Source organism: Glycine max, chromosome 4 (genome assembly GCF_000004515.6).
Source record: "Glycine max cultivar Williams 82 chromosome 4, Glycine_max_v4.0, whole genome shotgun sequence".
NCBI lineage: Eukaryota > Viridiplantae > Streptophyta > Magnoliopsida > Fabales > Fabaceae > Glycine > Glycine max.
In genome coordinates, this window is record NC_016091.4 from 35,605,025 (window position 1) to 35,631,759 (window position 26,735).

General features: G+C 39.8%; 1 long non-coding RNA gene across 4 annotated transcripts; it reads right to left on the minus strand.

The window, feature by feature from the left end:
- Positions 1-878: 878 nt before the first annotated feature.
- LOC100805434 (uncharacterized) lies at positions 879-4,156 on the minus strand. Of its 4 annotated transcripts, none has more exons than XR_005890980.1 (6): positions 3,883-4,156; positions 2,705-3,659; positions 2,421-2,567; positions 2,283-2,326; positions 1,357-1,461; positions 879-1,267 (listed from the first exon to the last, which is right to left on the minus strand). It is a non-coding gene; the product is annotated as an uncharacterized lncRNA (long non-coding RNA). The 4 variants fall into 4 exon arrangements; XR_413963.4 differs by having other exon boundaries at positions 2,421-2,605; positions 3,883-4,155; XR_005890979.1 differs by having other exon boundaries at positions 879-1,220; positions 2,421-3,659.
- Between the last annotated feature and the right edge of the window lie 22,579 nt (positions 4,157-26,735).

The following is a 26,735-nucleotide window of genomic DNA, read 5'->3' on the forward strand; positions in this document are numbered from 1 at the left end:
CAAGAACTTGAAAGAAGCACAAAGCTTGGCTGGTCGAATAGCCTCTTTGTCTAGATTCTTGCCAAGAATAGTCCAGAAGGCCAAACCAGTCATGAACCTCCTCAAAAAATGGAATGAAAAGTGTAAACAAACTTTTTGACAGCTGGATATAACCTTGGCAACCCCAATAGTGCTCACAAAACCTAGCACTAGCAAGAAACTTATTGTGTACCTTTCGGTATTCGTTGAAGCTACCAACACGATTCTCGACCAAGAACAAGACAGTGGGTTAAGACCAATATACTTTGTCTCCCAGAGATTCGATGACAAGTAATGGGAAAAAGTGGCTTTAGCATTAGTCAATGTTGCACAACATCTTCGACAATACTTCTAGAGTCACAAGATTACGAGTTGGACCAATTGTCCAATCATCAAAGTACTACAAAAACTCGAGCTAGTTGGAAGAATGATGGCATGATCCATATAGTTGTCACAATATGAGATACAATATGAACCAAGGGGTACCATTCGAGCCCAGAGTTTGGTAGATTTTGTGAATGAATTCCACCCACCCCAACCTGAACCACATGACAATTGGCGGACCTTAGACAACATTTATTTTTCAAATATATAACACTTTTTAAGTGCGGTCGCTGTGGGAGATATATGTTGATATACAACATTTTTTTAAAAAAAAAATCGCTATATATTTAAAACTGATATACAATGCTTACCCAAAAAACATTGTATATATGCGCCCATAACAACACTTTATGCATTACATATATAGCATTTTTTTGAAGGAAAAGCTATATATATATATATATATATATATATATATAGAGAGAGAGAGAGAGAGAGAGAGAGAGAGAGAGAGAGAGAGAGAGAGAGAGAGAGAGAGAGAATAAATCAGATTTCGTTCACTTTCATTGTTTCAAACTCGTACACACAATCCAAGCTATCCAGAAACATTTAAAAAAATTTGCTCATTTTCATTTTAAAATTAACTTATACACAAATAATCCAAGCTATATAAATCTGCAAAGTTATGAAGGGAGAACATATCTGTTGGGAAGTAGAACTCCATGGCTACTTGCCATCAGCTGTGAAAAGAATGACAGATATAATACATTTGGAATTTTTCCTTTGTTTTCTCAAAAACCTCTTCAGCAATGATATACCATCAGCTCTCTTAATTTCCAATGTTACTTTCTGATAGAATCCAGTACCTTGCAAGGCATCTGCAATGAAATCATCAAAACCCAATAGCAATTGCTGCCTCAGCCCTCTGTTAGAAAAGAATATTGCAATAACTTAGCTCAAAACAGGATAAACATGGTATAAAAGAGACGCATAGGAGTAGCAAGCCATTCTAACCTTAATTCGAGAAAGGTGGATTGCACCAAAGCACATGGGACAAGGCTCACAAGAAGCATATATTTCGCAATCTGCAAGTTCTATCTTCTTAAGCTTCTTACAAGCCTGTAAAATGAAAACACTGCATGAAACACTTTTGTTTAACACTGCATAAAGTTTGTTACATCTATATAAAAAAAGGCCTACAGAGTCATACAACGAGATTTAATTTTATTTGGAGCTTAAGAGCCCATAAAGTCTCAGCTAGCCTTTCTAAAACCTAGATAGAATTATACATTGATACTAGCTGTCAAATTGTCTAATATTAACCTGTTGCTTAAAAAGTGAAGCAACTAATCTGGTAGCAAATATGATTTTTTAAAGTTATTCACATTGCTGCAGCATTGTCAACTGAGACAGACATGATTTGCATATTAAACTTTAACCAGGCAACACTAACCTGAAGCATGCATAGCCTCATACCATATGTATAAAGTATAATCTAATCTTGTCAAATCTTTCAGCAGCATATCTAAAAATTCAACAAGAAATATGAACAAGGATAGCCCAATTTCAAGCAGGTGTTCACTGAATGTCTGAAACCTGGATAATGGTGACAAGATAATAATGATTATGTCCTACATGTATCATCCCTTTTTGGTTTTTCTTGCATAGATGGAACTGAATACAAGTTAAAAACCACTATTTGACCACTGTCAAATCCTAATTGATCATTTTACACCAGGCATGTTGTCAATAAAAATACTCTTAGTGAGTGGCTTTAAGATTTGCCCCCAATGAGCTAAAACTAAAAGAGGTAATTACTAGTCCATTCTTTAAAAAAGTCAATACTTGTTTTAAAAACTGACCTATGTCAGAGACAACGAAATTGACATATTAAAAAAAATAAACCAATAATGGAGAGCATCAAAGAGTGTATCACTAACTTTGCTATCCAACGGGGCAGGGCATGTCCATCATGTGCAAATTTCTGTCAGAAAAACACAGGAATACCATTATTTGCTACAAGAAAATATGTTTTTCATGTTGCATAAGTAAAATCACTTGGTTATTCAAAATCTAACCTCTCTTATTGCTGTCACCGCAGCATGAGCAGTTGGGTCTGTGTTACACAGAACCATGTTGTGACAACTAGCAACCATTTCATCATTATGAACTATAACAGCACCAAAAGGGCCTCCATCTTTGCAATCTTACCCCTTTATATGCTTCTTGAACAGATTTTCATAAAAAATACTCCAAATTATTCCTTGAAGTTACAACCAGAACCAATCAGTCTAATTTCTCCAACATGATTAGCATTCATGCACATTCTGGTTGAATTAACTAAAAAAATGATATATCTTACAACAAGGGCACTGCTGGATGAGTTAAATCATATGCCAAACAAAGGAAAAATGTAGCAAGAGAGACCATTTATTAAGTGCAGCCAAACCTACAGAAGAAGAGAAGAGCACATTGTACGACATGGCCATAGACAATATCAACGGTACAGCCAGTGATAACCAAGAATGTAGCTAAAACATCAATCAAGTAATTCATGGATGCATGCATATATATGAATTACAAGGTATGCGTAGAAAGAAAGTCAGACCCTGCTAGTAACTTTGTTTTTAAGATTGGGATATATATACACACACACATACATACATAAGGAGAGAAAGACCTGCTTGTCAATAATTTGGTGTGAATTTCAAAGTAAATGGATATCTAATTCCAGGCCTGACCACATTCCATTCAACATGATATCAAATAGAGATTTGGTAATAGTGCTTTATGCCTTTGTCCCCAAAACCATAAGGAAGAATTGGTCTTGTAAGGCTGGATAATATATAACTTCATGATTCAGTAAGTGTTTTGAAGTCTAAATTGGTCAACTTGAATAAAAGTGTTGCTGCCTTCTACAGCAAACATACCAATTTATAGAATATATGTCAAGAAAAGGTCAAACATGTGAGGCATTTTGGAAATAAGAATACCAACAGCCTCTACAAGTCCATTTTCCAACTGCACAATCAAAAGAGGACAGGGAACAAAAAAGAGACAAAATGCAAGTATAAATATGAAATATAGAAGCAGCAACGACAAATCAGTTCATTCAACAACCATATATGAATGAAAAAACACAGTATCCTGTCTTGCCTTTTGGCCTCATGCTCACTGCCGGTGTTCTGAATCAATAGGAATTAAGAAAAGTGATGAACCTGGTACTGAAGAGCATTCCAGCACAGTTACTTATGTTATGCCATTTGGCCTCATGCTCACTGCCAGTGTTCTGATAAACTTCATCCATCGAGGTTTCACTGCAAAAACACACAAAAAATAATATTATAGATATGGCAGAAACGAAACTTCACTGGATTCGATTTAACTGGATGTAAAGGGAAAACCACTAATCATCTTGATTGGGACGAGGAAGAGGTACAGTTACGAATCTAGGGTTCTGTGTTGCGAAGAAAAAAGAAAGCCAAGTACGAGAGAAGAGAGAAGAACAAAGAAGAATGGATATGCCTCCGATGAACCCACCATTGTCGCATGCGCCTCGAAGCCACCAAATCTGCCATCGGAGCCACCAGATGTAACCTTCACGCCCCTTCTCCTTCCTTCCTTTCGTTTCTTTTCCCTCTTCTCCTTCTCTTGTTTCCCATCAAAGAGGTCGATGAAGACGAGAGGGTTCGCGAGGGAAGAAGGGTTGGGCGCGAGGCAGAGAGGAAATTGAGCACGAGACGGAGAGTAAAAAAAAAAAAACGCGCTGTAGATTGTCTTCGTTTTTTTAAGCGCTGAATATACAACGCTGATTTGAAAAGGCGCTGTATATTTTTTAATTCTTTTAATTTTATTAAGTAATTATAGTGTTGTTTATAAAAAGAAACACGGTATATATTTTTACTTTTACAGTGAAAATCGTTTATTTAAAAAAAGCAGTGTATATAGGTTCTACATTTTTATAAATAGCATTTTTGCTATATATAAGAAACTCTCTCTATTTAAAGAATTTTGGCGTAGTAATCTAATCAACATAGTAGTGGGGCCGAAATCATTCTAGAGAGCCTAAACAACATAACCATATCATAATAGTTATGCTTTGGGTTCAAAGCCACATGTAATCAAGCCGAGTATGAAGTATTACTTGCCAATTTAAGGCCAATAAAAGAAGTTAGGGCTTGAAAGGTCAAATACTGAAGTGATTCCATGGTAGCATCTAAACAGATCAACAAGGTTTTTTTAGGTGAAAACTCTCAGTTGTTAAAGTATTACCATGCTTTCCAACAGTTAAGGGAAGAATTTGATGAAGTCCAGGTGGGACACATCAATCGAGACATTAATGACCGAGCAGATGAGTTGGCAAGACTAGCAACCTCACCAAAACCTGAACATTTGAAAACTTTTATGCAATAAATCCTCCTCGTTCCTAGTGTGTGGGCAAAGGAATGCATGCAGATTGAAAGAAAGGAACCAAAAGAAGTGTAGCAATTAAAACTATTCGGCCAATAAGCCACCAGCAACCAAGCGTACAAGATTCAATTAGCCATTAGTCATGGCCGAGGTATTGGTTAAAGGATGGGTGGTCGGAAAATTCAACATTTATTATTTTATCTTCTTCAAACCTGCATGACTGGAGGGTTCGGCAGCCACATGCTTATGATCATAGTGTTTCCTTTTGTGCTTACTCTTGTCCTTGGGCTTTAGTTCCTTGGAAGGTGGAGGAAAGGTGTTCATAAAGGGATCCTTCATGGGATAGTTTTATATCAACGACTGAGTGGGGATGGAGTTGTTGACACCAATTGGTGTTCAGTTCTTGCAAGAAAGGCAGAAGACATCCATGTTAGCATCGACCTGGGCCATGATTCCTAAAACAAACAAACAAACAAACAAGTTAGCAAAAACTGAATATGATACAAAAGCATATAAAGAAGATAAACAATTCATCTTCAAGATCCCTGATAGGATTAAGAGATTTGAACCAGTTAAATATTGGCTTGTTAGGAAGGCGTCGAGGGAGTGACTAGAGAAAAACCAGGTTTCTAAACTCCTCTTCGGTCAAATACTCCACAGGATACTCGTCATATTGGCACAATAGTTGTTGCTAGTAGAATGGAAATAATGGATCCTTCATCGAGTCATAGAAATAGTTCCTCCCCGTATTCAGCTTTATTACCACTTTAAAATAACCCATCTTAAAATAAAGTTTATGCTGTAAGATGTTGTAAAGGTGAGAAACAGAGGTTGGGCAGGCATCCAGCCAAAGAAACCCATCTCTCCTTCTTCTTCGGTCTACAATAGAAATAATGAAGAAAAAGGTTGGGAGTGGCCTCGATGTATGTGTATAGACAAAGGCTTCAGAACACTTGAATGAACTCCTAACCATTCAGATATAGTTGGGAGGGGGCCCATATTAAAAATCTGAAGCACCCTCGTAAATGTTAGACCAACGGCCTCAATAACTTAAGAAGGATAGGCTTAGAATGCAGAAGAAGCAACAATCAATTTAATAATGTCCTTTAAACATGCAAGACAAAATTGATTGCAACAAAATACATGAGATAAGGGAAGAGAGAATGCAAACATAGTTTTATACTGCTTCAGCAAATTCCGTGCCAACGCCCAGTACTCAAGCAACCCACTTGAGATTTTCCACTCCCTTTGTAAAAATCCGTTTACAAAGTCTAAACCACACAGGGACAACTCATCCCTTGTGTTCAGGAATCCTTACAACTTAAGAGACCCTCGATCCCTTAATCAATCTCTTTGTATAACAAGAAAGAAGAGGAATTCTCTCTTGAAGAGAAGGATATTACAATTGAAGTCCATGGATGAACTCTTAATGAATTTGCAAGTGTTTGCCCAAGAGTTTCTTTTGAGAGAGCATTTGGCAATGAAGTTCTCTTGGAATATCTCTCTCATCGCTTTTTGAAGTCAGACACACACATATATATAGGCCCTTCGTGCCTTTTCAAAATGGTTTGAAGAGATGTGTCTTTTCAAAAATCTTTTCTGAAGTTTTCTCACTGGTAATCGATTACAGGTTTCTGGTAATCGATTACACAGTTATATTTTGAAGGGTTATGACTTTTGAATTTGAATTTCCAGAGTTCCGTTGCTGGTAATCGATTACAAACATATGGTAATCGATTACATGTTCAAAATTCAAATTCAAAACCCTTTTCAACAACAATGTTCTCAACTTCCTTTTGGTAATCGATTACACTTCCTGGTAATCGATTACCAGAGCCTTGCATGACTTTGAAACCCTTTGTTTTGAGGCAAGGCTTGGTCTTGAAGAAATCTTGAATCAAGGCTTTGTTTGTTGAAGCAATCTTGTATTAATCTTGAAGCAAATGTTTATCCTTTTGAAGCAGCCTTGTTTGATTCTTCTTTGGCATCATCAAAATCATGTATCTATACATTCACAGTAAAGTCATCAACTGGGATCCTTACATGCAAATATGGGATTATGAAGTCATACATGAAGAATAAGTCTTGGTGATCCTCATTTTCTTTATTAAAAAATACAAGGTTCGCTAGAAGGGTTGCATTAGTCTGCCATGTCCTCAAAGAAATAAGGCAAAGCTTGTCCTCCTTTATTAGGAAAATGGTAAGCCAGTTGAGAAGATTCTCAATGTCTATTGTACCGAGAAGAAGGTGCCTACTTCCCCATCTACCTATATGAATTTAGGAAGAGTAATAGGCAGATACTTCTTATTTTTCACAAACACTCTCCTACGCTTTCGAGGTACCAATTCTGCAAAAGACTTACACTGATCAATTTCCATTCACCTCTTCTCTTGAGCTATTCTCATTGCAACATCAACAACAACAGTAGTGTTGTCAACAACCTTATCTATGTAGTGAGTAATGTTATATGCGACTTGCTTTGGAAAGCTGTCCAAAAAAGTAGAAAAATTAGTCAAACCCCTTTTAGAAGACAAGCACATAAGCGTAGCCAAATCTAACTTAACAAATCGACATCTAAGGACACCTTAAACACCTCGTCGGTAGGACCCTTAACCTTGGAACCTGACTCCATGAACTCCTTCAAGCAACCTTTAGACGAACCCAATATTCCTATAATTTACAAATGCACTTGACAAGCAACAAAGAAAAAAAAAGCTATTTGGCTAAAAGCAAGAAAAATTAACAAGGGTTAAAAGTCAACTACTCCCACCCCCTTTTATAGGGGTTGGGCTAGCAATGGGCTCTAGCCCAAAACAAAGTCCCACTACTAGATGTGACACCCTTAAATCTATTGTGAATAAACACAAACTTTTTCCATTATATCAAAACTCATTTTTAATGTAATTGTGTTCATTAATCCAATTTTGGAAACACTTTACATTAAGAAAATGTGGGTAGTTTTTTTTTTCTTTTTATTCCTTTATACATATGAGTGGTGGCAGAAATATAGATCGCTTGGTAAAAACAAATGCGTTTCGAATATAAATTGTACACTTTTGAATGAAGGTACACCATATATATATATATATATATATATATATATATATATATATATAGAGAGAGAGAGAGAGAGAGAGAGAGAGAGAGAGAGAGAGAAAGAATGCTTATACAATAAGTAGTGTCAAATCATTAGATATATCAGAGTGTGGATATGTCCAAAAATACATATAATATAAAACTAATGACTGGAAAGTACAAGCAATATATCTAGAACCAAGGTCTACCCATACATATGCAAGAGAAAGGGAAACACCCAATCCTAGAGCAGTCATCACTAACCCAAACCTAGGGAAGAAACTGCATGCAAAAAGGGTGTGACAAAAGGTCGGTAGTTTAGAAGATCCCTAACAACGGGACTCTCGTGAGGAAGCATCCCACATATCCTCATCGAAATCTTCCTCAGAATCCTCCTCACTAATTTCTTCAATGAGCCCCCCAGCTCCTCCTCAGGGTAACCCCTACCAATTGTCGTTGCTATCATTGTATGCTCTAAGTCCTCCTCGACATAGGGTGGCCCTGACACATTGAAAAGAATCCTCCCCAAAATAAGGTGATCTTGGCACATATTGAGGAGAGTTGTCTGTGGCATAAAGTGGCCCTGACTAATACCGAGGAGAGTCCGACAAAGAATAAATCTCAATGGTCTCCACAGATGGGGCAACATTGTTAGTCGATGAATACGACTAACTTTTGTGTTTAAAACCTATGTAAATTGTATCAAACTCCTCCAATTTATGGTTATTTTGTAGTGTTATAATTACCTTTTGTTAAAGATAAGTAATAAATACTTAGTACTTCCATTTTGTGTGTTTAATAATCATTTTTCACTCAATTTCAGGTTAATTAGGCAAGTTTTGAAGTGCTAATTTTCACCCTCTCGCTAAGCCAATCTGCTGGCTTAGCGAGCCATCCACTGAGTGCAACATTCCTCAGCTAAGCGTGAGGAAGAATCTGGAAGAAGGATGAGATGTGCTTGTTCGCTGAGCGAAGGGCCATCCCGCTAAGCGCACCGCTTCAGTCCATCCGCTGAGCGAGAAAAGCCGCGCTAAGCCGAAATTCACTAATGCGCACTAAGCGGCTCAGAATTGCGCTAAGCGAACGAGCACGAACAAAGCCACCTATTTAATCCTAAAATCATATTTTTAAGGGGAGTTTGGCCTTTTCTTGAAGCTTCTACATAATTGGAGAGTTTTAGAGAGAGAAAGGTCCAAGTTCCAGAGAGTTTGAGAGAATTTGTTGTGTGAAGATCTGTAAAGACCAGAGCTGGAAGAGGAAGCTGTCTTGAGAGCTTGAGATGAGTTTGTGAGTGATTGTGAGGTCCTAGAGGTGGAGGAGACATCCCCACTACTTGTATTTCTACAATCTTTCATTCTCTTCTCTTTGTTGTAAAGGAAGCTTCCCAGTTATGGAAAGCTAAATCCTCTATTGGATCTTCCTTGTAGGTACTTGATGTAAATATCTTTTTATCTATTTAATGATGTTTTGTGTGTTCACTATGCTATCTGTTGGACAAGTGGCCTCAAATATCTTAAGAAGGGGGGAGGGGTTGAATTAAGATATTACAAACTATTTCCCCAATTAAAATTCTACTTTGATTTCAATGCAAGTTCCAAGTGCTTAAAAATGAAATTCTAAATAATGATTCAATTTAAACAATCTGAGTATAAATGTAAAACAAAAATAAATCAAAGAGTTTAAGGGAAGAGAAAGTGCAAACTCAGATTTATACTGGTTCGGCCACACCCTTGTGCCTACGTCCAGTCCCCAAGCAACCCGCTTGAGAGTTCCACTATCTTGTAAATTCCTTTTACAAGTTCTGAACCACACAAGGACAATCCTTCCTTTGTGCTCATATTTCTTTACGACAAGAGACCCTCAGTCTCTTAATCCCTTTTTGAGAATTAAAGTGAAGAGAAGAAGAAATCTCTCTTGAAAGAGATAGATTGAACAATTTGAGCACTTAGATAATTCCTTATTGAATTGTAAGTGTATTGGCCAAGGAATTTTAAGAGGATAAGATGATTTTGCTTTTTGAGAGGATAAGACCTTTTTTGTTCTGAAAAAATCTAAGCAAATTCGTGTTCCAAGTCACACATAAATAGACCTTTGATGGCCATGTAAAAACCATTTGAAAAGTTGCGACTCTTGGAAATAATTTTCTGAAAATCTCCTCTGGTAATCGATTACAAGACTTGTGTAATCGATTACAGGCTTTAAAATTTGAATCATAACATTTAGTAACTGCTGGTGTCGCAACGTGCCCTTTGCGGGCGAGCGAAGGCGAGACTCACGGGTGCGCTTTCCAAAGGAGGAAAGATGCGCGGAGTTGCCACCAACGTTTATTTGTGGAAAACATCGGGAAAACCGAAGGAAACCGGTCAAAATGAAAATTCTAAGTTCGGGAGTTGTATTTACGCTTGAGGAATGTATTAACACCTCTCACGTTTGCCTCAAAGGACAACAACCTATTTTTTAGAATTGTGGAAATTGTGTTACCTTAACTTTTTATTTCTTTTTATTTTTTGAGGTCGACAAAAGCGGAGCTTTTGCTCCTACGTACCCTCCATCAAAGAGGAAATCAGACCTATGTAGTTCTTTCTTATGCGTGAATCAAGCGATTCTTTTTACTTGAAAGGTGATCATTTTAAGGCGTTGGACCTTAAAAATGATCCATTTTACTTGGTAAGAAATTGAAATGATAAACTTTCAAAACCCTATTTTTTGTGGACGAGCTTGACTAGGCAAGTTGATTTTAGCCTTAGTTTCACTTTAGTTATTAGTCAATTCAATTAAGAATGAGAAATCCCAAAGAGAAAACGTCCGATTGATTTTTCGCTTTATTTTACTAAAAGGTATTTTTTTTATTATTATATTATTATTTTACCTCTTTTTTGATTTCCAACGTGGTTACGGCACGACCGAACGGTCGGAATTCTTTTTAACAGAAATTAACGGATGATACAATTCAAATGATCGGTGAAAATTTATTTTATTTTTAAATTAGGCGAGAAACAACTTAAATAAATGACTGAAGCACGTCAAAAGGGGGTATAGAAAGCGAATGAAAACGAGAATAAAAATACATGAAACAAAATGTGGACCACCACGTGTACATAGAATGAATTGAAAAGCTCGGTTTGAGGTACTTACCCGTTGAAGACTGAAGAAAACGAAGAACGAACGATGAATGTTGAAGAACGGTCGAGAATCTTCGCGTAATTACTCACGAAAACGTTACGGAAGCGCCTCGGCTTGGATTTTCTTCACGGAAACAATTTTCCTCAGCAATTTCGAGAGAATAAGAAGTGCCAAGAAGGCTGAACCCTTCTCCCTTCACTCCTCCCCCTATTTATAGCAAAATAGGGGAGGAGCTTGCCACCCAGCTCGCCCAGGCGAGCAAGGTTGCTTCCTCCAGAAGCAACAACCTTCTGGAGGAAGAATCTGGAAGGCCCAAGTGGGCCTGATTGCTATTTGTAGCCCCATTTTTACTAAATGCACCCCCCTTTACCTCTTTTGGTAATTCTTTTTCCATAACGTTATGAAACTTTACGAATTTCGTAACGATACTTATTTTCCTTCCGCAAGGTTACGAATCTTCATGGATTATGTATTTACTCTGTTTTAGCTTTCGAAGAAATTACGAAAACTCACGGATTGCGAAAAACACCTTCTTTCGATTTCCGTCACATTACGGAATTTTCACGGATCGCATAAGCCTTTTGATTTTCGGCACGTCTCGGGACTTCACATATTCTGCAACAAAGGGTGCCAAGTATCTCGAAGCGGCCAATCAAAGGTTGTATATCATCAAATAATAATCCCCGGACAAAATTAGGGTATGACAGTTCCCCCTCTTTACTTACCTCTCATCGGAGATAAGAGGAAAGTAAAGATAAGACACTGATTTCGTCCGTCCTGCCCTTTCCGTGATGACGATTCTCGTCTCTACTCCTTCATTTTTTTTTGCTGTACAACACAAAACAAAATACAAACAACAACAAGAACAACGAATATAATATACATATACACATATACACATGTTTGGCGAAGGAACCGATCCGAAAAATAACGGAAAAACATATTTCCCAGTCACCAGAGGCTCCGCGCTTGATGACGGAGGACACATGAACAACGCTAGGCAATGACATTCATGGGGCTCCGAATAAAAGTGGAGAATGAAGAATTGGCGAACAGCGCTAGGCAATGACATTCGCGGGGCTCCAGACTCGAAGGTGGAGGACACATGAACAGCGCTAGGCAATGACATTCATGGGCTCCGAATAAAAGTGGAGAATGGAGAATTGGCGAACAGCGCTAGGCAATGACATTCGCAGGGCTCCAGACTCGAAGGTGGAGGACACATGAACAACGCTAGGCAATGACATTCATGGGGCTCCGAAAAAAGTGGAGAATGGAGGATTGCACTAGAGGGTCCACACTTAGGCAATCATGAAGCATAGCTCCAAACTCGAAGGTGGAGGACACATGAACAACGCTAGGCAATGACATTCATGGGGCTCCGAATAAAAGTGGAGAATGGAGAATTGGCGAACAGCGCTAGGCAATGACATTCGCGGGGCTCCAGACTCGAAGGTGGAGGACACATGAACAGCGCTAGGCAATGACATTCATGGGCTCCGAAAAAAGTGGAGAATGGAGGATTGCACTAAAGGGTCCACACTTAGGCAATCATGAAGCATAGCTCCAAACTCTTTGGGTGGAGGATGCATGAACAGCTCTAGGCAATGACATTCATGGGGCTCCGAATAAAAGTGGAGCATGGAGAATTGGCGAACAGCGCTACGCAATGACATTCGCGGGGCTCCAGACTCGAAGGTGGAGGACACATGAACAGCGCTAGGCAATGACATTCATGGGGCTTCGAAAAAAGTGGAGAATGGAGGATTGCACTAGAGGGTCCACACTTAGGCAATCATGAAGCATAGCTCCAAACTCGAAGGTGGAGGACACATGAACAACGCTAGGCAATGACATTCATGGGGCTCCGAATAAAAGTGGAGAATGGAGAATTGGCGAACAGCGCTAGGCAATGACATTCGCGGGGCTTCCAGACTCGAAGGTGGAGGACACATGAACAGCGCTAAGCAATGACATTCATGGGGCTCTGAAAAAAGTGGAGAATGGAGGATTTCACTAGAGGGTCCACACTTAGGCAATCATGAAGCATAGCTCCACACTCGAAGGTGGAGGACACATGAACAGCGCTAGGCAATGACATTCATGGGGCTCCGAATAAAAGTGGAGAATGGAGAATTGGCGAACAGCGCTAGGCAATGACATTCACGGGGCTTCAGACTCGAAGGTGGAGGACACATGAACAGCGCTAGGCAATGACATTCATGGGGCTCCGAAAAAAGTGGAGAATGGAGGATTTCACTATAGGGTCCACACTTAGGCAATCATGAAGCATAACTCCAAACTCGAAGGTGGAGGACACATGAACAGCGCTAGGCAATGACATTCATGGGGCTCCGAATAAAAGTGAAGAATGGAGAATTGGCGAACAGCGCTAGGCAATGACATTCGTGGGGCTCCAAACTCGAAGGTGGAGGACACATGAACAGCGCTAGGAAATGACATTCATGGGGCTCCGAAAAAAATGGAGAATGGAGGATTGCACTATAGGGTCCACACTTGGGCAATCATGAAGCATAGCTCCAAACTCTTTGGGTGGAGGACACATGAACAGCTCTAGGCAATGACATTCATGGGGCTCCGAATAAAAGTGGAGAATGGAGAATTGGCGAACAGCGTTAGGCAATGACATTCGCAGGGCGCCAGACTTGAAGGTGGAGGACACATGAACAACGCTAGGCAATGATATTCATGGGGCTCCGAAAAAAGTGAAGAATGGAGGATTGCACTAGAGGGTCCACAGTTAGGCAATCATGAAGCATAGCTCCAAACTCTTTGGGTGGAGGATGCTTGAACAACGCTAGGCAATGACATTCATGGGGCTCCGAAAAAAGTGGTTTGTTGGCAGGACCAAACGGTGCACCGTTTTTTTCCACCTAAAAGGAAAACATGCTTTTTTTTTGCAAAGAAAAATAAATCATTCGCGAGAGTACCACATCTTAGAGAAACAATATACTTGTGCCAAGGGTAATCTTCCTTGTAATCGAGAATGAAGGGCAGGATGTCAACTTTTAGCTTTTAAATGAACATGTAGGGGAAACATCGGGCTAAGCTGAAAATAAATCACTCATATTGTATAAAACTCACACAGGCAAGTGTTTTATCCTATTCCCAAACCATAACTGCACCATGACTCTATTTTGCACACGACTTCCTATCGAATCAAAGATCAAACGTACGATCACGAACCAATAGGATTTTCTCGAGGGAAGTGTTTTTGGAGAGGAAGCCGGGTGTTTCGGTCTTTTCCTCTTTGTTCATGTGGGGTGGGATATCGCCAGTCGAGAATGACAATCTGAAAGGAAGAGATACCAAAAATGGATTTCCCTTTGCCGACAGTCACTTACCTTGCTGAGAATTTATCTGATCTAAAGATTTTCCATTCCCTTTCTTTCATTGACCCAAAATTATTTTGTTTGCCTCCGCTCTTTTCCATTTTCACTTTCCTTTGACCTTCGATCAGGAATCCTTCCTTTTCTTTTTTATTGTTCTTTTCTTTATTTTCATCTTTTTCTTTTTCTTTCTTTCCATTTATTCCTTTTCTTTCTTTTCACTTCTCCTTCTCCACCCCTTTCTTTGGGAAATCGGGTTTTAGCATTCTATTCGCTCTTCCTTGAGGAGATTCCGCTGTCCTTTGCTTCGGGGGAAAGGATGAGGATTCTTTTTTTTTTTATATAGGCCAAGGTTCAAAAAGGTCTAAGGTTGTGTCTCAATGGGGTCTTTTATCGTGGGAACCCCAATCTAGATATCTGGGGCGAAACAAATTTGGGTGTCAAGGTGTCGATTTTGAGCCGAACTTCCATATTATTCCATAAGGCACGCGTGACAATGATGATTTGAAAACAACATGAAAAATTAGTCATGGCTACAGCCAGGTGGGCACTCAAGCATCCCGTTTATGGCATTGTGATACTACGGTTGGGAATTTACACAAACAGACCCAACGTTTCCAAGTTATGTTCTTTCATCAGTTCAATGAATTCATCCATTCTTATCTTGGTTTATTCCGGAAAATAAACTCTTAGCATCAGTCCCTTGTTTCCAGAAGATACGTTTGCTCTTTACGAATGATTTATACTTCTTAACTATAACATGTCGACCTTCGCGGTCTTTCTTTCTTTTTCCTTTTTGTTTCATTTTGATATATTCACAAAATTATACACCTATGGTCCTCTATGAAGAAAATTTTCTTTGTATATCTACACTCTTTATACATGACAAACTTTTTCTGTGTGCGCATTGGAACTCTCTCTCTTTACGTCACACGATCAAACCTTATTTACATTCAAAGATCTTTTTTGTTTTTCTCCAACGCACACCTATGGTTCATACAAAAGTTTCTTTATATACATTCGTTGCTCACACACACAAGAATTTCTCTCCACGCATTTTTTATCAAAACCCTTCTATGCACATTTTCCTTTTTCTTTATATACGCAGACATTTCATTCACCACACTTCTCTCTTTTTTATCATGATTTTGGTTCATTTTATTTTTAGGACGATATTCCTAAATGAAAAACTTCTACGCGATTCCGGAATTTCTACAAACACTATTGACAACAACGAAACAAGTACTGACGTAACAACTCAAATGATATGTATGTACAAAACAAAAGTCAATCAAAATGAAACAAACGTTAGTCCCTTAGTCAAACAAAAATAAGATGATAGGTAACAGGAAAAAATGGAAACAAAAAGAAATACGGATCTAGGGATCTCCCAATCATGTGGCTCCGCATGCCACCGGACTCTTGGGTCACGATAACAAAAAGTGGGGTGGTCGACAAAAGCAGGGCTTTTGCTCCTACGTATCCTCAATTTGTGATGAGGAACTCAGACCTACGTAGTTCTTGATAACTGTGAGACTAAAAATAGTCTCGGTGTTTTCTTCACCAAAATGCGAACATGCTTTAGTAAAGAGACAAAAATCCCAACTGATCAGAGCATCATATGCTTTTTTGGATGAAAAATGATGTGTCTATTGGGGAAGAAGAGTATGCTGATGAAATTTTCTCATAACCATAAATGAGATTTTGGATGTTAGCATTACGTTTCTAAATGACCATTTAGAGGAAGCACTGGGTCCAACAAAGATAGGAGAAAATCACTCAAAGTGTATCAATCTCACACAGGTAAGTGTTTTATCCTAATTCCGAACCATAGATATGTCATGACTTGATTCTGCAAATCATTTCCTATCAAATCAAAGATTACATGCGTGATCATGGATCAATAGGACTTATTTTGGGAATGGTTTTTAGGTGGGGAATTTGACTTTGAGTGTTTTTGTCTTTTCCTTTTCTGTTTTTGTTTAGTGCGTGGCGAGAAAGTCGCTAGCGCACAGGATTTTGTCGGCAATCAAAGGGAGATGACCACTTTAGGTCGTGGTTTCCTTTTTCTTGTTTACTTGGTGACAATTCTATACTGTTCAGATATTGTCTGGTCCAAAAGACCTTTCTGGATGTTTCTTCTATTTTCTTCCGATCCTTGATCGGGAATTTTCTTTCCTTTTTTTGCTTTCTTCCACTCTTTGATTGGGAATTTTTCTTTTTTCTTTTTTTTTTGTTTTCCGAGGGCAAGGATTGACATTCTCACCCTGGGTCAAGGTTTATGATAAGTTGGGATTTTGGCTCAAGGCTTGTAGAACAGCTGGTCATGATATATGTCAGGGTTTGGCCAGCGGTTTGGGGATAAAGGGGATGTCCTACATTATTTCCATGATACACATGCAACAATGATGATTAGGAATTTTTATGCAAAACTGGTCATGCATGCACCCATGTGGACACTCAAGCATCAAGTTTTTATGGTCATGTGACACTAGGGCTCAAGATTCATTTTCCCTATTTTAAGTCAACCCAGTATTTCCAAAATATGTTCTTCTATCAATTCATGCATTCATCCGAGTCCATTTTGGGCGTTCGGAAAATTTTCACAGCATTCACTCTTCAGGTGTATACACATTTTTTTTTCAGAAACTGGTTAAGATCAGTAAAATCTTTCAAAGAAAAGTTAGAAATTATCTTTTTTCACAAGCATGTTGTTTTTTAGCTAGACAACTTTTTATTATTATTTTTTTTATTATTTTTCTTTCTATTTTTTTTTCTTCCTTCTTATTCTTTTCTTGCTCACTCTTTTTTTGCTCTCTTTTTTTCCATGAGGTATTTTGCTATATACATGCGTGTCCAAGGTATCTTGCTACCTAAACATACATATATATGTTTTGTGAGATATTTTTGCTACATACATGGATATCCAAGGTATCTTTCTACCTAAACATACATACATACATACATACATACATATATATATATATATATATATATATATATATATATATATATATATATATATATATATATATTGTGAGGTATGACTACCTTCCGAGCTTGTGCTTGTTCTATTTAAATTCTTAGGATCATGAGCAACTAGGTGTGTCCTACTATGACTTGAGAAACAAAGGTGATCAGATAACAAGCAGAGATTTAAAAGGTACTAGGTTGCTTCCTAGTAGCGCTTCTTTAACGTTTTGAGTTGGACGCGTGATGGCTTGTTGGTCACAGACCTAGTACTTTGCTTACCTTTGGCTTTGGACTTGGTCGCCTATTGGTCGGCCATGGGTCGTAAGCAACGCTCTAACCTTTTTGTGGATGAGCTGAGGTGAACTCTAGAGGTGATGGCGGTGCGTCTGTTGCCCGTTGCCGGCCATCCCCAGGCTGCTGTGGTGTTTCGCCCTGCGCCTGCCTGGGGACGCAGTACTTCTTGATGAAAGCTCGATTAGTAGGGGGCCTGATGCCCTTGCTAGAGGTGACAGGCACTCTGTAGAACTGACAGAGACCCGTAATTAGAGCTTGACAACTCCAAGACCCTGTTGGACTTCTTCGGGTCCACTGGGTGTCTTGCAGGCGCGATCCCTGCAAACAATAGATGAAATCAGAAATCAGTTGAGCGATGTGCATACTTACCTATGTCATGATGATGCGACCTTGCCGGGGGGACGGGCACCCTGTAGGACTGACAGAGGCCCGTAACCAGAGCTGGAAACCCCAGGGCCCTGTTGGACTTCTCCGGGTCCACTGGGTGTCTTTGTGGGCGCGATCCCTGCAAATAATAGATGACATCAGAAATCAATTGAGTCACGTGCATACTTACCTATGTCACGATGGCATGACCTCGCTGGGGGACGGGCACCCTGTAGGACTGACAGAGGCCCGTAACCAGAGCTGGAAACCCCAGGGCCCTGTTGGACTTCTTCGGGTCCACTGGGCGTCTTATGGGCGCGATCCCTGCAAACAAAAGATAACATCAGAAATCAATTGAGCCATGTGCATACTTACTTATGTCATGACGGCACAGACCAACTGATACATCTGCAGGGGGAGATTGGCATTGTGGTCGCTGGGAAGAATGTTGCTAAATAGCAACGTCATCCATATCCATGTAAGAGTGGTCATGTTGGTGCGCATGATCCACATTCATCTTTTTGCAGCGGCACGGGTGAAATTGCCCCGGTATGCATACTAGATGCATGATAGGAACTGATAAAAGGAAACTACTGGCCCCTTAACCGGGAGCGCAAGTCTCGGTTAAGCATCTAAGGGCAAATGACCTTATATTCTCCTAAGGTGTGGATATGGAGAACACTGAAAATGAGGATGCGTAGCCCTCTAAAGGCGAGGGCGTGCAGCCCTCTGCAGGTGAGGATGTGCAGTCCTCTGATGGCAAGGACATATAGTCCTCTAAAGGTGATAGGTACTAGTACCCAAGGGTCCACCTTTATGAGAAGCAAGAGATCGACTCATCGAGAGGGCCGGTCATCCAACAAGATTGGACACGAGATGTAGGAAATCTATGCAGTTAACATGATTTTTAGGGATGCAGACGTATGCAACCTTTGTCGTGAAATTTGGTAATGGTGACCTCATATGAAACAATGCAATGCAATGGAAAGTTGTACAATGTTCATAACATTCTTTCCCTATTTTGTGATTTTGATTTTGATTTAATTTTTTTTTTGGAAAACACAGATTGACTGTCCTTTTGAAAAAGGTGATAATTCATGCAACCTTATCCTATCTTTTGCAAATCTCTTTGGGAACTCCCTCAGAGTGTATATTCTATTTGATTCAGTCACTTGACCATTTTGGAGCGACGACAATGGAGCCGTTTGACGTTTAATCCATCTATTGAAATTCTAGGGCTTGTATCCCCTTTTTTTCTTGTTTAAAAACATCGACGGGTGAGAACTTTTGATCTGCCCCTATGTTCACTTGAGGCTCATGCACGATGCCCCTCATTGCCCCAGTGTAAGGCTTTGAGGTACCAATTGTTATCTTTCATCATGACCTTGTAGCTGGGAACCTATTGGGTGAAAACTTCTAATCTACCCCTAGGTTCGCTTGAGGTTTTTGCATGGTGCCTTTCATTGCCCCAGTGTAAGGCTTTGAGGTACCAATTATTATCTTTCGTCATGACCTTGTAGTTGGAAACCTATTGGGTGAAAACTTCTAATCTGCCCCTAGGTTCGCTTGAGGTTTTTGCATGGTGCCTTTCATTGCCCCAGTGTAAGGCTTTGAGGTACAATCGTTGTCTTTCGTCATGACCTTGTAGCAAGGAACCTATTAGGTGAAAACTTCTAATCTGCCCCTAGGTTCGCTTGAGGTTTTTGCATGGTGCCTTTCATTGCCCCAGTGTAAGGCTTTGAGGTACAATCGTTGTCTTTCGTCATGACCTTGTAGCAAGGAACCTATTGGGTGAAAACTTCTAATCTGCCCCAAGGTTCGCTTGAGGTTTTTGCATGGTGCCTTTCATTGCCCCAGTGTAAGGCTTTGAGGTACAATCGTTGTCTTTCGTCATGACCTTGTAGCAAGGAACCTATTGGATGAGAACTTCTAATCTGCCCCTAGGTTCATTTGAGGTTTATGCATGGTGCCTTTCATTGCCCCAGTGTAGGGCTTAGAGGCACCAATTGTTGTCTTGTTTTCACAACCTCGTAGTGAGGAAGAAGCAGCTGATTCTTGCAAAAAGAATTTTCCAAGGACGAGAAATAGTTGAAGGATTTTTCAGTTGATGGATTAAGTCAAATGACTCCTATGTAGTAGCAAGATGTTTTGATGTCTTGATGATGCTAAAGGATCAAGTGCTTCTAAGTTTTATTCAAGACAAGAATCCAAGAAAATCAAGATATATGATCAAGTTGATCTCTAGAATCTTTAGGAAGAAGTTTCCAAATTGAAAAACAAAAGGTTTGACCAAAGAATTCTATCATTTCAAATTGAGATTTTCTCTCTGGTAATCGATTACCAGCAGTTGAAGATGTTTAAATTCAAATTTTTAAAACCTGTAATCGATTACACAAGTCTTGTAATTGATTACCAGAGGGGATTTTCAGAAAATAATTTCCAAGAGTCACATCTATTCAAATGTTTTATGAATGGCCATCAAAGGTGACTTGGAAACACGAATTTAAAGGGAGTTTTCATTTCCCAAAAATTTTATCCTTTCAAAAGATTAAGAGTTTTTTCTGAACTGAACTGTCTTATCCTCTCAAAAAGATTCATTGGTCAACCACTTGCATATTCAATAAGGAATTTTGATTGATCTTCATTGTACAATCTATCTCTTTTAAGAGAGATTTCTTCTTCTCTTCTTCTTATTTCTTAAAAGGGATTAAGAGACCATGGGTCTCTTGTTGTAGAGGATTCTTGAACACAAGGGAAGGGTTGTCCCTGTGTGGTTCAGACTTTGTAGAAGAAATTTTACAAAGAGAGTGGAAAATCTCAAGTGGGTTGCTTGAGGACTGGACGTAGGCACGGGAAGTGGCCGAACCAGTATCAATCAAGTTTGCATTCCTCTCTTCCCTTAAACTTCTTTTATTTATTGCTATTTATCTTTTGCTTTAAAGAAATTTATTTTGAATTGTCTTTTGAGTAATTCATGTTAAGGGTGCATTGTTAATCCGAAAAGAGAGAGTGAAAGCTTAATTGGGGAATAGTCTTTGTATCTTAATTCAACCCCCCTTTTTCTTAAGGTAACTGAGGTCATTTGTCCAACATCCTATTCTTGATAACTCACTTCTCTCTAAAAAGACAAACTTTTCAGAATGAAAAAAATGAGCTCACATGAACATCTTGAAAACACAGTCAGTCAAATGCCCCTTTTTTTTGAACTTTTTTTTAATTTTTATTTTTGAAACTTATTTGTTTTGAACTTTTTTTTGTTGTTCTACGGCAGCCCCACCAACGTGCAGGACGAGTAATATCTAATTGAATGGTCTTGGAAGTCCAAACTCAGGAGCACAGGTCGCTTGAGCAAATAGACCAATGGCTTGCACCCAATTCCGGGTAAAGTTGAAAATCCTGATGAGTCATTAGAGACATCTAACAACAGCTTTCAAAATTGCCCCATGTGTGGCACCTCTTGTCAATGTCAGGATTTACACGTGATTCTCCTCAAATTTCAGCCAGCCTGCATCAATTAGACCTTGCACCTTACGCTTCAGGCCCCTACAATGCTCAATGGAATGCCCCGGGGCTTCTCCATGACAAGCACACGTTGCGTTCGAGTCGTATTTTCGGAGAAATGGAGGTTGATGCACCTTGGTTGGGGTTATGGCTACCATTGAATTATCAAGTAGATATGGGAGCAAGTCAGCATAGGACACCGGAATTGGGGTGAATTCTACAGGCTTTCTCGCTGCAAAATTCATTTCTTGGTTGGTGTTTTTGGATTGTGCTAAAGGTGATGTTCGTCACTGGAAGTGCGGTAGACAAACTTTGTGGTTGTTTTAGGGATGGCCTTTGTGGATAACTGGGCGGTGGGTAAGGAGAAGGTTGGTTATTGGCTGAGTAACGACATTGTTGGGTTGGTGAGAAACTTGGCTGTATAGGAATGGCAGTCACAACATGGGCTTCTCCCTCATTCTCACCCTCTTCATTTGCCCTAGTTTTTTTGGCATTTATCAAAGTATGATGATCAGATTTGCCTCTTTTTAGACTCACTTTGATCCTTTCGTCGGTGAAGACCATATCATCAAAGCTTGAAGGTGTGTAGTCCACCATTTTCCATAGTAGAATACTGGTAATGTGTCTACTATCATTGTCATCATTTTTTCGTCATTGAGGTGCCACTTGAGCTGCCAGGTTCTCCACCTTTGGGCGTATTCTTTGAAAGATTCGTGCCCCATTTTTGCACATGTTTTGTAGTTGCATCCTATCCGAAGCCATTATACTGACACTGCCTAACGAAGACAACCATTAGGTCCTTCCAAGAATGGACTCGAGAAGGTTCCAAGTTAGTGTACCAAGTAACAGCTACCCCAGTAAGACTTTCTTGGAAGGAATGTATCAACAATTCCTCATCTTTTGCATATGCCCCCATCTTCCGATAATACCTCTTTAGATGGTTCTCGGGGAAAGTAGTCCCCATGTACTTGTCAAAGTCCAGCACCTTGAACTTGGGAGGGGTGATGATATTGGGTACTAGGAACAACTCTTCTAGGTTAGCAAAGGCATAATCTTCACCTCCTTCAATGACCCTGAGCCTTTCCTCTAGATGATCCAACTTTCCCATTTCTGCCATAGCATGAGGGTTTTTACTTATTGTGGAATGCAAGAGGTGTAGTTGTGGGTGATACTGAGGACCCTCCAAAGTGTTTTGCAGGGGTATACCACCAACTGCTTGCCCTTCAGTGGCATATCCGAGCCAAGGCTCGAAGTCGGCTAGATTGTGATGGGGAATTTCATGTGTCTCCCCTACGGTTTAAGAGACATGTGCATGATCAGTTTGGGGTTGTTGGCTCTCAATGGGTATAGGAGTGGAGTTATTGACATTCTTATTGGGAGTGTACGCCACATTGGGTGGCGTATAGTTGAGAGGCAAGCCATATGGCGGGAAGGCGTGCTCGTTTTGAATTTGCACAACATGGGGGCCGCCCGTACTTCCCAAATCTTTGCCTACCATATCTGAGGTTGGATGATTCATTTGGTTGATGCCGGATGGGGACATCAGGTTCACCTTAGCAACAACGCTGGTAGCGGCAATTGCAACTGCATTGGCTTCCATTATCTTCTTCACGCTCATCATGGCCTCCATCATTGCGGCCATTTGCTCTTTCATGGCCTCCATGTCAGCCTCCATCTACTCTTGTACCTCCTCCGCTTTACCCATTACTCTAGCTCTAGCACGGGTTTGGTAAGGGCACCGTAAAGCATGTTTTTTTTATAACAATGATTAAGTTCTTTTTTTTATTTTATTTTCAAGGAAGGAATGTAATGAGCAATGCAACCAATGAAAAGTATGGATGTACGCAAATGATGCATAGTTGAAGTATTGCGAATTTTTACGTAGGACATGGGGTTTGTCATACCCTAATTTCGTCCGGGGATTATTACTTGATGACATGCAATAAATGAAGTCCCGAGACGTCTCAGAAATCCAAAAGGAAGCAGGCTTGCGTGATCCGTGAAATTCCGTAATGTGGCGGAAGTTGGAAAAAGGTGTTTTTGCGCAATCCGAGAGTTTCCGTAACTTCTTCGAAAGGTAAAAAAGAGTAAATACATAATCCGTAAGGATTCGTAACCTTACGGAAGGAAAATAAGTATCGTTACGAAATTCGTAAAGTTTCGTAACGTTACGGAAAAAGAATTACAAAAAAATAGAAAAGGGGGGGTGCATTTAGTAAAAAGGGGGGTGCAAATAGCAACCAGGCCCACTTGGGCCCTCCAGAAGATTCCTCCAGAAGGCTGTTGCTTCTGGAGGAAGCAACCTTGCTCGCCTGGGCGAGCTAGGCGGCAAGCTTCTCCCCTATTTTGCTATAAATAGGGGAAGTGAAGAAGAAAAGGTTTCAGTCCTTTAGGCACTTCTCTCTCTTTCGAATTTGCTGAGGAAAATTATTTCCGTGAAGAAAATCCAAGCCGAGGTGCTTCCGTAACGTTTCCTTGAGTAATTACGCGAAGATTCTCGACCGTTCTTCAAAGATTCATCATTCGTTCTTCGTTTTCTTCAGTCTTCAACGGGTAAGTACCTCAAACCAAGCTTTTCAATTCATTATATGTACCCGTGGTGGTCCACATTGTGTTTCATGTATTTTCATTCTCGTTTTCATTTACTTTTTATACCCTCTTTTGACGTGCTTAAGCCATTTATTTAAGTCATTTCTCGCCTAATCTAAAAATAAAATAAATTTCCACCGATCGTTTGAATTGTATCATCCGTTACTTTCGTTTGAAATGAATTCCGATCGTTCGATCGTGCCGTAACCACGTTGGAAATAAAAAAAGAGGTAAAATAATAATATAATAATCAAAAAATACCTTTTAGTAAAATAAAAGCGTAAGATCAATCGGACGTTTTCTCTTTGGGACTTCTCATTCTTAATTGAATTGACTAATAACTAAAGTGAAACTAAGGCTAAAATCAACTCGCCTAGTCAAGCTCGTCCACAAAAATAGGTTTTTGAAAAGTTCATCATTTTAGTTTCTTACTAAGTAAAAAGGATCATTCTTAAGGTCCAACGCCTTAAAATGATCACCCCTCAAGTAAAGAGAATCACTTGATCCATGTATAAAGAAGAACTACGTAGGTCTGATTTCCTCTCCAAAGGAGGGTACGTAGGAGCAAGAGCCCCGCTTTTGTCGACCTCAAAAAATAAAAAGAAATAAAAGTTAAGATAACACAATTCCATAATTCTAAAAAATAGGCTGTTGTCCTTCGAGACAAACGTAAGAGGTGCTAATACCTTCCTCAAGCGTAAATACAACTCCCGAACTTAGAATTTTCATTTTGACCGGTTCCTTCGGTTTTTCCGACGTTTTCCACAAATAAACGTTGGTGGCGACTCCGTGCACCTTTCCTCCTTTGGAAAGCGCACACGTGAGCCTCGCCCTCGCTCGCCCGTGAAGGGCACGCTGCGACAGTTGGCGACTCCACTGGGGACTATTTTTGTGAGTTAGGCCTATTTTAAGGAATTGTGGATTTGTGAAACTTCGTGTGTGCATTTGTTGAATTGTGTAAAATGTAAATAATTGTTGTCTGTTTCGCATTCTTTACACTGCATTCTAAGCACCCACGGGTTTGAGTAAAAAAAGGGCCCTACACCCGGGTTCATGGGGATTTAAGGAGTGGAGGTGAATCTATCATCATGCTAGGTCTCCGACTTGCTTGATAATAGTGAAACCCCGTCTAGAGCTTTCTCTCTTTATAATGTGTTGTCGCTGGTATTCCATACCGCCACAATATTATTATCTTGAGTGATGATACCTCTAGAGAACGGCCGTGTGAGTTGTAAATTGTTGGGAAGGGAAGTTAGTTAGTAGCAACCCCTAGATATTATCCCATAGGTTCCCAAATAGGGGCAAAGAGCAAACACGCTCCGTGCCATTTTTTCTCTTGCATCTTTTGATAAAATAGCACTAGTTTATAGTTTTTGCTAGTGGTGTTTGTTTTCTTTAGAGTAGTACGTAACCTTGATAAAATTGGGTCTCTGCAGTCTCGTATGTCTGAATTACCCCTTTGTGTTGTTTTCTTTCTGTTTCATGCATGCGCATCTGCATCATACCGTCACACATGCGTTGTATGTGGGTCTCGTCTTTTTTCATGGGAAGCCGGAAGATCCATATCGTCTTCTTAACTGCACACATGGGGCACTGCGCCCCCCCAAATGCGCAATAAGGAGAGATAATTTTCCGGGTTCTCGTGTTCGTAAATGCATTCATATCATGCACCGCATAAGCATCTCTTCAGCATCATAATGAACATATCGTTCCTGCATTTGTCCGTTATCACATTCCCATTTTGCATGAGTCATTGCATCATCATGCATATGCGTTCAACATACTTTTTGTTCTACATGTTTGCTCATACATGATCCTTGTATTTTCCTCTACAAAACAAAAACAAAAAAAAGGGGGAAGCACGAAAATTCACGTTGCATTCTTAGTTGCATATATTCGATACCATGAGCCAACCGTGTTGGGATCATAAATCCATTTCACTTAAAAAACAAAATGATTGAACATGGTGCCTAATGCATGGTTAACTAAGAAAGGATGTTTCTTCGGGCATCTCAATCTCATAATTACATTTTCCTTGCATAGCATGCGAATTCTCGAGTCTTTCATCTCTATGAATTTTTGATGAAGTATTGGCGATCAAAATTGCCATTTCTTGGGTTATGGGGTTGAACCAAGCTCGTGCTTTTACGAAAAGGTTCATCAAGTCAAGTTGAAGTATGGAAGTAACCATCTTGCAAAAAAAATTGGGGCAAAAGATGGATCGTGTTACATCATTGCTTCGTCTACTGCCAAACACATTTAGGGCTATCGATGTCCCTGTTACTTCCAGTTTCACCTTGACGGAGATGTCATGGACCACGTTGAAAATCTAAACTGATTCAACCCCATATCCAGTGTAAAAATTTGCAATACTTCAACTGTGCGTCATTCGCATACATCCATGTTGTTTATTGGTTGCATTGCTCATTGCATTCTTTCCTTGAAAAAAAAAGGAACTTAATCATTGTTATAAAAAAAAAGGGAAAAAAAAACATGTTTTACGGTGCCCTTACCGAACCCGTGCTAGAGCTAGAGTAATGGGTAAAGAGGAGGAGGTACAAGAGTAGACGAAGGCCGACATGGAGGCCATGAAAGAGCAAATGGACGCAATGATGGAGGCCATGATGAGCATGAAGAAGATAATGGAAGCCAATGCGGTTGCAGTTGCCGCTACCAGCATTGTTGCTAAGGTGAACCCGGAGTTCCCATCGG